Below are 12,195 nucleotides of genomic sequence, written 5' to 3' on the forward strand. Positions count from 1 at the left end.
GACAACATAGAACACCAGACATAGAATGCCCACCCAAACTCACGCCCTGACCAACCAAAATAGAGACATAAACAGGATCTCTACGGTCAGGGCGTGACACCAACAAATACACTTTTGTCACGTTTAACCGCTACCGTTAAAATCCAAACTCTACACAAAATGATTATCAGGTGAATTGAAATGTAAAAAAAATAAAAAACATACTTAATAAAAATGAATGCAAGTCGTTTCAATAATTTGTTAATTTAATTTTAGCATTTAAAAAAAATCAACTTAATACGTTGCTCAAAATGTAAGTACAGGTGAAGTTGGAAGTTTACATACACCTTAGCCAAATACATTTAATCTCAGTTTTTCACAATTCCTGACATTTATTCCTAGTTAATAAACTTCCCTGTCTTCCCGGTCAGTTAGGATCACAACTTTATTTTAAGAATGTGAAATGTCAGAATAATAGTAGAGAGAATGATTTATTTCAGCTTTTATTTCTTTCATCACATTCCCAGTGGGTCAGAAGTTTACATACACTCAATTAGTATTTGGTAGCATTGCCTTTAAATGGTTTAACTTGGGGCAAACGTTTCAGGTAGCCTCCCACAAGCTTCCCACAATAAGTTGAGTGAATTTTGGCCCATTCCTCTTGACAGAGCTGGTGTAACTGAGTCAAGTTTATAGGCCTCCTTGCTCGCACACGCTTTTTCAGTTCTGCCCACAAATGTTCTATAGGATTGAAGTCAGGGCTTTGTGGCCACTCCAATAACTTGACTTTGTTGTTAAGCCATTTTGCCACAACTTTGGAAGTATGCTTGGGGTCATTGTCAATTTGGAAGGCCCATTTGCGAATGAAATTTAACTTCCTGACTGATGTCTTGAGATGTTGCTTCAATATATCCACATACTTTTCCTGCCTAATAATGCCATCTATTTTGTGAAGTGCACCAGTCCCTCCTGCAGCAAAGCACCCCCACAACATGATGCTGCCACCCCCATGCTTCACGGTTGGGATGGTGTTCTTCGGCTTGCAAGCCTCCCCCTTTTTCCTCCAAACATAACGATGGTCATTATGGCCAAACAGTTCTATTTTTGTTTCATCAGACCAGAGGACATTTCTCCAAAATGTACGATCTTTGTCCCCATGTGCAGTTGCAAACCATAATCTGGATTTTTTATGGCGGTTTTGAAGCAGTGGCTTCTTCCTTGCTGAGCGGCCTTTCAGGTTATGTCGATATAGGACTTGTTTTAATGTGGATATAGATACTTTCGTACCTGTTTCCTCAGGCATCTTCACAAGGGCCTTTGCTGTTGTTCTGGGATTGATTTGCACTTTTCCCACCAAAGTACGTTAATCTCTAGGAGACAGAATGCGTCTCCTTCCTGAGCGGTATGACAGCTGCGTGGTCCCATGGTGTTTATACTTGCGTACTATTGTTTGTACGGATGAACGTGGTACTTTCAGGAGTTTGGAAATTACTCCCAAGGATGAACCAGACTTGTGGAGGTCAAAAAAAAAATATCTGAGATTGTGGCTGATTTCTTTTGATTTTCCCATAATGTCAAGCAAAGAGGCATTGAGTTTGAAGGTAGGCCTTGAAATACATCCAAAGGTACACCTCCAATTGACTTAAATGATGTCAATTAGCCTATCAGAAGTTTCTAAAGCCATGACATAATTTTCTGGAATTTTCCAAGCTGTTTAAAGGCACAGTCAACTTAGTGTATTTAAACTTCTGACCCACTGGAATTGTGATACAGTGAATTATAAGTGAAATAATCTGTCTGTAATTAATTGTTGGAAAAATGACTTGGGTAATGCACAAAGTAGATGTCCTAAACGACTTGCCAAAACTATAGTTTGTTAATTAAGACATTTTTATTGTGGTTGAAAAACAAATTTGAATGACTCCAACCTAAGTGTATGTAAACTTCCGACTTCAACTGTATATATTTTTTTAGGATAACCAAAGAGAAAAAATTGACTGATTTTAATTTACTCAATTTGAAAAAATTGAGTACATTTGAATAATAATTGTATTTCTCTCAACTTAAGAATTGTAAGTTCTTGCAACAACTTGCCACGTGGCTACATTTTTAGAGGATCCTTTATGATTCTCTTACAGAATGTTGTATATTTCTATATTATTAACTTGGCAGTTTGTTGTGCCATGAGGTGTCATGACGAAGGGATATCAAAATTGTCAAGCAAATGGATGTTCAATGATGAGGCCACCCATTCCCAGCATCGCCCCTCTTAATGACAGGGACTAATGCAGAATCCTGAAATGCTTGTAGTTCTACCTCCAGTGACAGCGCCTGCCAAATCAGTTCAAATACTAATTATTGAACACCTTAAAAAATATTTAACATTTAAGTGTCTATTTGTTACTTTTTATTTGTATTTTTATTAATGTATTTTTCTTAAAACTGCATTGTTGGTTAAGGGCTTGTAAGTAAGGATTTCACTGTAAGGTTTACACCTGATGTATTAGGCGCATGTGACAAATAACATTTTGATTTGATTTGAACACTAATATGTTGGGTTTACTAAATATTTGTGTGACATCAACTCATATTTAATCATATTGTCCGTAAATCCAACACATTTTCATGGCTATTGTTAATTCCCTGGATTTACTTAATTTGTGCAAAATTCAACAACAACAAAAAAATTACACTCAAAAACATAGGAAGTTATATCTACTAAATAATATTAAGTGTCTTCTTGTCGCCTTGATTTAAAAAAAAGTAGATTCAACACTTTTTACATTGTAGCACCTGATTGAGAGACCATGTAGCACTGTGATCAACACCTCTAAAGATGTATCCCTCTAACACAGTAAATACACTAACAGATGCAACTGCTGCTACAGAGTACCACTGCACTACCGCCTCTGGCCTACAGGTGTCACTGTTGCACTGCAGCGCATTGCATCTACCTGTGAGTTGATTACTGTTGATTTAGCACGAACCACAAGCTTCATTCAGAGGTGGGATGACACCATTAGCACAGCAGGATGCTGGTCAAGTCACTTGCTGTATGCACTACACATATAAAGGCCTGCTGGAATTACCAGGGCTTTAGCTGAGCATATAACTTTTAGAGAAAGATTATCTGACAGAAGACAAACAACAACTGAAATATATATCCACAAGCTATCTTGATTAGTTTCCCAAATGCAGGGATCATCGGATTAGAATAGATAAACTACCTAACCGTGATCAATTAAACAACCAATGTAAACTTTTTACTAAACCATGATGTGTATGAAAACTTTTAACTAAACCATGATGGGTAGTAGTAATGTGTTAGTAAGACATGTTTCATTACATATGACTAATTTATGAAATCAAAGCGCTTCGATGACATCATTTCCCTAGCCGTGCCCGCAGCTAGGCCTAGCTACATCAGAAAGCCAATAACACCTGGTCATGTGTTATTGGTCATGTGTTAATATAGCAGTCTGAAAACAGCACAGCTAGCCGTTAGCCAAAGCAGTCTGAAAACAGCACAGCTAGCCAAAGCGGTCTGAAAAGAGCAGCTAGCAGCGCTCCATCGGTGACCATGGTAACGGGGGCAGGCCGGCCAATTAAAAACAAAGCAAGAGTGAAATGGCTCTAATGAAGTCATGGAGAGGCCTTGCTGCTACAACGCTCCTAGCCAAGCCCGCCATCACCTTAACAACCAACGGCAGCTGGTCCTCTGAGTGAGTGAGTGAGTGAGTGAGTGAGTGAGTGAGTGAGTGAGTGAGTGAGTGAGTGAGTGAGTGAGTGAGTGAGTGAGTGAGTGAGTGAGTGAGTGAGTGAGAGAGAGAGAGAGAGAGAGAGAGAGAGAGAGAGAGAGAGAGAGAGAGAGAGAGAGAGAGAGAGAGAGAGAGAGAGAGAGAGAGAATATTATGCCATCACGGACATTGACCCCTCCTCCATTAGTGCATTCACTGTCAGACCACAGACACCATTGTCAGATCACAGTCAGATCAACGTGTTTTTGAAGAAATTAACCGGCAATATTCATTCAAAAAAACTGCCCAATAAACTCTTCAACATAAACCAATCATACAGATGGGCTCCAAACAGTGCAGAGGGATTCATTGAAACATTGAACTCAAAAGAAATGATGAACTCTATACAGTTTTTCAATAACTCACAATACCAAAACAATAAAGATGGTGTCAATTCGGCTACTCTAAACATCAACTGCATATTCCAAAAAGCAGCATCGAAAGCAAATTTGAGAAAACCAAAGAAATGCAACATCAGAAACAAAAAACAAAATGTTTCTGACAAATGGTTTGATAATGAATGTAAAACAATTAGAAAACACCTAAGACAAATGTCAAACAAAAAACATAAGCAGCAAAACAACCCAGAGCTACGATATGAATACTTTGAAACTCTGAAACAGTATAAACATACACTGAAACGCAAGAAACTGAATTATACCAACAAGACACTTGATGAAATTGAAAACGCAATTGACCAAAATCAGTTCTGGGACATGTGGAACAATTTAAGCACAACAAAGCCACAATAATTAGCCATACAAGATGTAGGAATTTGGAAAACTTATTTTGATAATCTATACAAAAACATCCCACAAAAAGACTTAAAACAGAACCAATTAGAAATTAAAGAAAAATTGAAAATCCTTGAATCAGTCATTAAAAATAACCAAAATCCATTAGATTACCCAATAACCCAACAAGAACTAAATGAAAAGCTCAAATCTATTAAATCAAAGAAGGCTTGTGGTCTAGACAACATCAGAAATGAAATGCTGAAAAACAGCACACCTGAGTTGCAAAATGCTGTGCTTAAATTGTTCAACATGGTTTTAACTTCTGGCTGCTTCCCTGATGTCTGGAACCAGGGGCTCATCTCCCCTATCCACAAAAGTGGAGACAAATCAGACCCCAATAATTACAGGGGAATTTGTGTAAACAGTAACTTGGGAAAGGTTTTCTGTAGCATTTTGAATTCAAGAATCCAAACCTTTCTTCAAGAAAAAAATGTAATAACTAAATGTCAAATTGGCTTTCTCCCTAACCATCGCACTACTGACCATATATACACCTTACACACACTAATTAATAAACACGTCCACCAAAAAAAAGAGGGCAAAATCTTTGCTTGCTTTATTGACTTTAAAAAAGCATTTGATTCTATTTGGCACGAAGGGCTATTCTACAAAATTCTACAAAGTGGGCTTGGTGGTAAGGTGTATGACTTAATAAAATGTATGTACACAGAAAATAAGTGTGCAATAAAAATCAAAAACCAAAGAACAGAATTCTTTTCACAATGTCGAGGTGTGAGACAAGGCTGTAGTTTGAGTCCAAATCTTTTCAACATTTATATCAATGAATTAGCAGACATGTTGGACCATTCTCCAGCCCCAGGACTCACACTATTTGACACAGAGGTGAAATACCTGCTATATGCTGATGACTTGGTACTTCTATCACCAACCAAAGAAGGTCTTCAACAGAACATTAATATTCTAGAGCAATATTGCCATAATTGGGCCCTGGCAGTAAATTTCCCAAAAACTAAAATCATGATTTTCCAAAAACAAAACAGATGTCAGAAACACAAATATAAATTCACCCTGAACAACACCATAATTGAACACACAAAAAATTACACCTACCTTGGTCTGACCATATCTGCATCGGGAAACTTTAATATGGCAGTGAATGCACTCAAAGAAAAAGCCCGCAGAGCATTGTATGCAATAAAAATGAAATTATTCAAAATCAACATCCCAATTAGAATTTGGACCAAAATATTTGACAGTGTAATCCTACCAATAGCTTTTTACGGAAGTGAGGTTTGGGGGCCACTCAATAAACTGGACTTTAAAATGTGGGACAAACATCCAATTGAAACCCTACATGCAGAATTCTGTCGGAAAATCCTACAAGTCCAGAGAAATACACCAACTAATGCATGTAGGGCAGAATTGGGCCGCTTTCCAGTAATAATGAAAATACAGAAAAGATCATTAAAATTTTGGCTACATCTAAATTCAAGTCCAAATTCGAGTCTGCAATTTAAAGCACTTCAAACCCAAGAACTGAGCCCAGAAACGAGCCCTCTCAGTCAGCTGGTGTTGGACCTAACCAACCAAGCTGACACCGGCACTGCTTCAAAAGAAAGAATTCCAATAAACAAAATCATGAACCAATCAAAGGACTCATATTTACAACATTGGAAAAACGAAACAAAATCCCAAAGCCGACTAAATTGCTATCTGACCCTAAACAGAGAATATGAATTGGCTGAATATCTCTACGCTGTCAGAGATTCGAAGCAGAGACAGATCCTTACCAAGTACAGGCTGAGTGACCACCGATTGGCAATAGAAACCGGCAGACATAAAAAGACATGGCTACCCAAAGAGGAGCGTGTATGTGGTCACTGCACGACAGGGGAGGTAGAAACAGAGATGCACTTTCTCCTTTACTGTGATAAATATTCCTCACCAAGAGATTCATTATTCACAGAAATGACTACATTTATTCCAAATTTTAACTTATTAAACCCAGAGGAAAACCTAAAAATACTCATGGGCGAAGGAGCAATGGCTCCTCTTGCAGCCAAATATCAAATCAAATCAAATCAAATCAAATTTTATTAGTCACATACACATGGTTAGCAGATGTTAATGCGAGTGTAGCGAAATGCTTGTGCTTCTAGTTCCGACAATGCAGTAATAACCAACAGTAATCTAACCTAACAATTCCACACTACTACCTTACACACACACACAAGTGTAAAGGGATAAAGAATATGTACATAAAGATATATGAATGAGTGGTGGTACAGAACGGCATGGCAGATGCAGTAGATGGTATAGAGTACGGTATATACATATGAGATGAGTACTGTAGGGTATGTAAACATAAAGTGGCATAGTTTAAAGTGGCTAGTGGTACATGTATTGCATAAAGATGGCAAGATGCAGTAGATGATATAGAGTACAGTATATATACATATGAGATGGGTAATGTAGGGTATGTAGACATTGTATTAAGTGGCATTGCTTAAAGTGGCTAGTGGTACATTTTTACATAATTTCCATCAATTCCCATTTTTAAAGTGGCTGGAGTTGAGTCAGTATGTTGGCAGCGGCCGCTAAATGTTAGTGGTGGCTGTTTAACAGTCTGATGGCCCTGAGATAGAAGCTGTTTTTCAGTCTCTCGGTCCCTGCTTTGATGCACCTGTACTGACCTCGCCTTCTGGATGATAGCGGGGTGAACAGGCAGTGGCTTGGGTGGTTGTTGTCCTTGATGATCTTTATGGCCTTCCTGTGACATCGGGTGGTGTAGGTGTCCTGGAGGGCAGGTAGTTTGCCCCTGGTGATGCGTTCTGCAGACCTCACTACCCTCTGGAGAGCCTTACGGTTGTGGGCGGAGCAGTTGCCGTACCAGGCGGTGATACAGCCCGACAGGATGCTCTCGATTGTGCATCTGTAGAAGTTTGTGAGTGCTTTTGGTGACAAGCCGAATTTCTTCAGCCTCCTGAGGTTGAAGAGGCGCTGCTGCGCCTTCTTCACAACGCTGTCTGTGTGGGTGGACCAGTTCAGTTTGTCCGTGATGTGTACACCGAGGAACTTAAAACTTTCCACCTTCTCCACTACTGACCCGTCGATGTGGATAGGGGGGTGCTCCCTCTGCTGTTTCCTGAAGTCCACAATCATCTCCTTTGTTTTGTTGACGTTGAGTATGAGGTTATTTTCCTGACACCACACTCCGAGGGCCCTCACCTCCTCCCTGTAGGCCGTCTCGTCGTTGTTGGTGATCAAGCCTACCACTGTAGTGTCATCCGCAAACTTGATGATTGAGTTGGAGGCGTGCATGGCCACGCAGTCGTGGGTGAACAGGGAGTACAGGAGAGGGCTCAGAACGCACCCTTGTGGGGCCCCAGTGTTGAGGATCAGCGGGGTGGAGATGTTGTTACCTACCCTCACCACCTGGGGGCGGCCCGTCAGGAAGTCCAGGACCCAGTTGCACAGGGCGGGGTCGAGACCCAGGGTCTCGAGCTTGATGACGAGTTTGGAGGGTACTATGGTGTTAAATGCTGAGCTGTAATCGATGAACAGCATTCTCACATGGGTATTCCTCTTGTCCAGATGGGTTAGGGCAGTGTGCAGTGTGGTTGCGATTGCGTCGTCTGTGGACCTATTGGGTCGGTAAGCAAATTGGAGTGGGTCTAGGGTGTCCGGTAGGGTGGAGGTGATATGGTCCTTGACTAGTCTCTCAAAGCACTTCATGATGACGGAAGTGAGTGCTACGGGGCGGTAGTCGTTTAGCTCAGTTACCTTAGCTTTCTTGGGAACAGGAACAATGGTGGCCCTCTTGAAGCATGTGGGAACAGCAGACTGGGATAAGGATTGATTGAATATGTCCGTAAACACACCAGCCAGCTGGTCTGCGCATGCTCTGAGGACGCGGCTGGGAATGCCGTCTGGGCCTGCAGCCTTGCGAGGGTTAACACGTTTAAATGTTTTACTCACCTCGGCTGCAGTGAAGGAGAGCCCGCAGGTTTTGGTAGGGGGCCGTGTCAGTGGCACTGTATTGTCCTCAAAGCGGGCAAAAAAGTTGTTTAGCCTGTCTGGGAGCAAGACATCCTGGTCCTCGACGGGGCTGGTTTTCTTTTTGTAATCCGTGATTGACTGTAGACCCTGCCACATACCTCTTGTGTCTGAGCTGTTGAATTTCGACTCGATTTTGTCTCTGTACTGAGACTTAGTCTGTTTGATTGCCTTGCGGAGAGAATAGCTACACTGTTTGTATTCGGTCATGCTTCCGGTCACCTTGCCCTGGTTAAAAGCAGTGGTTCGTGCTTTCAGTTTCACGCGAATGCTGCCGTCAATCCACGGTTTCTGGTTTGGGAATGTTTTTATCGTTGCTGTGGGTACGACATCGTCAATGCACTTCCTAATGAACTCGCTCACCGAATCAGCATATTCGTCAATATTGTTGTTGGACGCGATGCGGAACATATTCCAATCCGCGTGATCGAAGCAGTCTTGAAGCGTGGATTCAGATTGGTCGGACCAGCGTTGAACAGACCTGAGCGCGGGAGCTTGTTGTTTGAGTTTTTGTTTGTAGGCTGGAATCAACAAAATGGAGTCGTGGTCAGCTTTTCCGAAAGGGGGGCGGGGGAGGGCCTTATAAGCGTCGCGGAAATTAGTATAACAATGGTCTAGTGTTTTTCCAGCCCTGGTAGCACAATCGATATGCTGATAGAATTTAGGGAGTTTTGTTTTTAGATTAGCCTTGTTAAAATCCCCATCTACGATGAATGCAGCCTCAGGGTGTGTGGTTTCCAGTTTACAAAGAGTCAGATAAAGTTCGTTCAGGGCCATCGATGTGTCTGCTTGGGGGGGAATGTATACGGCTGTGATTATGATTGACGAGAATTCCCTTGGTAGATAATGCGGTCGACATTTGATTGTGAGGAGTTCTAGATCAGGTGAACAGAACGACTTGAGTTCTTGTGTGTTGTTATGATGATCACACCACTTCTCGTTAATCATAAGGCATACCCCCCCGCCCCTCTTCTTACCGGAAAGATGTTTGTTTCTGTCGGCGCGATGCATGAAGAAACCAGCTGGCTGCACCGACTCCGTTAGCGTCCCTTGAGTTAGCCATGTTTCCGTGAAGCAGAGCACGTTGCAATCCCTGATGTCTCTCTGGAATGCTACCCGTGCTCGGATTTCATCAACCTTATTGTCAAGAGACTGGACATTGGCGAGTAGTATGCTAGGGAGTGGAGCGCGATGTGCCCGTCTCCGAAGCCTGACCACGAGACCGCCACGTTTTCCCCTTTTTCGGCGTCGCACAGGGTCGCCGGCTGGGATCAGATCCATTGTATTGTGTGGAAGGCAAAACACTGGATCCGTTTCGGGAAAGTCATATTCCTGGTAGGAACGATGATGAGTTGACGTTAATCGTATATTCAGTAGTTCCTCCCGACTGTATGTAATGAAACCTAAGATTACCCGGGGTACCGATGTAAGAAATAACACGTAAAAAAACAAAATACTGCATATTTTCCAAGGAACACGAAGCGAGGCAGCCATCTCTTTTCGGCGCCGGAAGTTTGTATTTGCCTGCCATAGCCTGAGGGACACTGAATAATAACATCTGCATAGTAAGCAGTAACTTACTTATTATGACTGTTATTGTTATTACTGTTATTGTTATTAGTATTATTATTGTTGTTTATCATTCCAAATAGTAATGGTATGGGTGGTAATGGTAATGATAGCAGTTTAATGATAGTGGTGGTGGTAGTGGTGCATTACACCATACATTACATTCGACTATTGACTGTTACCATTTTATTGTTACTATTTTTTATATTTAATTTTGTATTATTATTTACTGCCATTCTATATTATTATTTGTCATTGTTTTAATTGTATTACAATGTATATTGTAGTCATTGTTGCTTTGGCAATATTGACACAATGTTTTTCATGCCAATAAAGCAGCTTGAATTTGAGAGAGAGAGAGAGAGAGAGAGAGAGAGAGAGAGAGAGAGAGAGAGAGAGAGAGAGAGAGAGAATATTATGCCATCACGGACATTGACCCCTCCTCCATTAGTGCATTCACTGTCAGACCACAGACACCATTGTCAGATCACAGTCAGATCAACGTGTTTTTGAAGAAATTAACCGGCAATATTCATTCAAAAAAACTGCCCAAATAAACTCTTCAACATAAACCAATCATACAGATGGGCTCCAAACAGTGCAGAGGGATTCATTGAAACATTGAACTCAAAAGAAATGATGAACTCTATACAGTTTTTCAATAACTCACAATACCAAAACAATAAAGATGGTGTCAATTCGGCTACTCTCAAAATGTTTCTGACAAATGGTTTGATAATGAATGTAAAACAATTAGAAAACACCTAAGACAAATGTCAAACAAAAAACATAAGATGAAACGACTGATTATCGCCATCTGCTGGCCTTCGGGCGAACTCGTCATGTGATATGGGTCAAATGCAGTTCACTTCACTGCTCATGCCAACATTACTTTCTCCATAAATGGACCATGAAGGAAAGACTATTTTTTCCTATTTTTGCAGAGACTAACAAACATCACAACCCATTTATAAAAACAACTTCGTTGTTTGCTGTAATTAATGTAGTGAAACTCTGAACTCAACTATAGTTGACTAATAATCACTGCTATAGTATAAACTGTTGGTTTTACAGTAGTACAGAAGAACAGACAAAAGATCTCACCATGAAAACCAAATTATTCTCCCTCTATCAGGTTTCTCTGAACCCTTTAAGAAACACATTCTCAATAGGAGGCAATTAATCCAGTGTTATTCTCCAGTGATGCGTTTCTCAAGGGGCAGAACAAGTGTGAAGAACTTCACGTGGCTTCACTGTTTCACTACTTCAAACACGTAGAGAGAAAACAATACCTTTTTATAAAAGGAATAACTTTTAATAGGTTTCCAATGAGGAGAGGGATGTTTATGGTCTGTCTGTGTTGATGCTATTTTCACTCTCTTTTTCCAGGGCACAGTTTTTCACATTTTTTAAAATCTGGATCAGAACGATCAGGATTCTGTAATCGTCTTTTTTTGGATTCCAGCATCAGATTGATGCTGGATGTTTTTGATCCGGTTTAAGAAACTAATCAGAAAGGATCATTCTGATCCAGCTAATATCAAGATCACAGAATCTGGGTTGTGGTTTCAGTGCTTTGAACCGTCCTACACCTTGGCAGCTGACCTCACGTAACTCCACTATGACGTCAGTCTGCATACAGTATGTAACAGCTGACCTCACCTAACTCCACTATGACGTCAGTCTGCATACAGTATGTAACAGCTGACCTCACCTAACTCCACTATGACGTCAGTCTGCATACAGTATGTAACAGCTGACCTCACCTAACTCCACTATGACGTCAGTCTGCATACAGTATGTAACAGCTGACCTCACCTAACTCCACTATGACGTCAGTCTGCATACAGTATGTAACAGCTGACCTCACCTAACTCCACTATGACGTCAGTCTGCATACAGTATGTAACAGCTGACCTCACCTAACTCCACTATGACGTCAGTCTGCATACAGTATGTAACAGCTGACCTCACCTAACTCCACTATGACGTCAGTCTGCATACAGTATGTAACAGCTGACCTCACCTAACTCCAC

The sequence above is a fragment of the Salvelinus alpinus genome, chromosome 34 (genome assembly GCF_045679555.1).
Source record: "Salvelinus alpinus chromosome 34, SLU_Salpinus.1, whole genome shotgun sequence".
In the NCBI taxonomy this organism is placed as follows: Eukaryota; Metazoa; Chordata; class Actinopteri; order Salmoniformes; family Salmonidae; genus Salvelinus; species Salvelinus alpinus.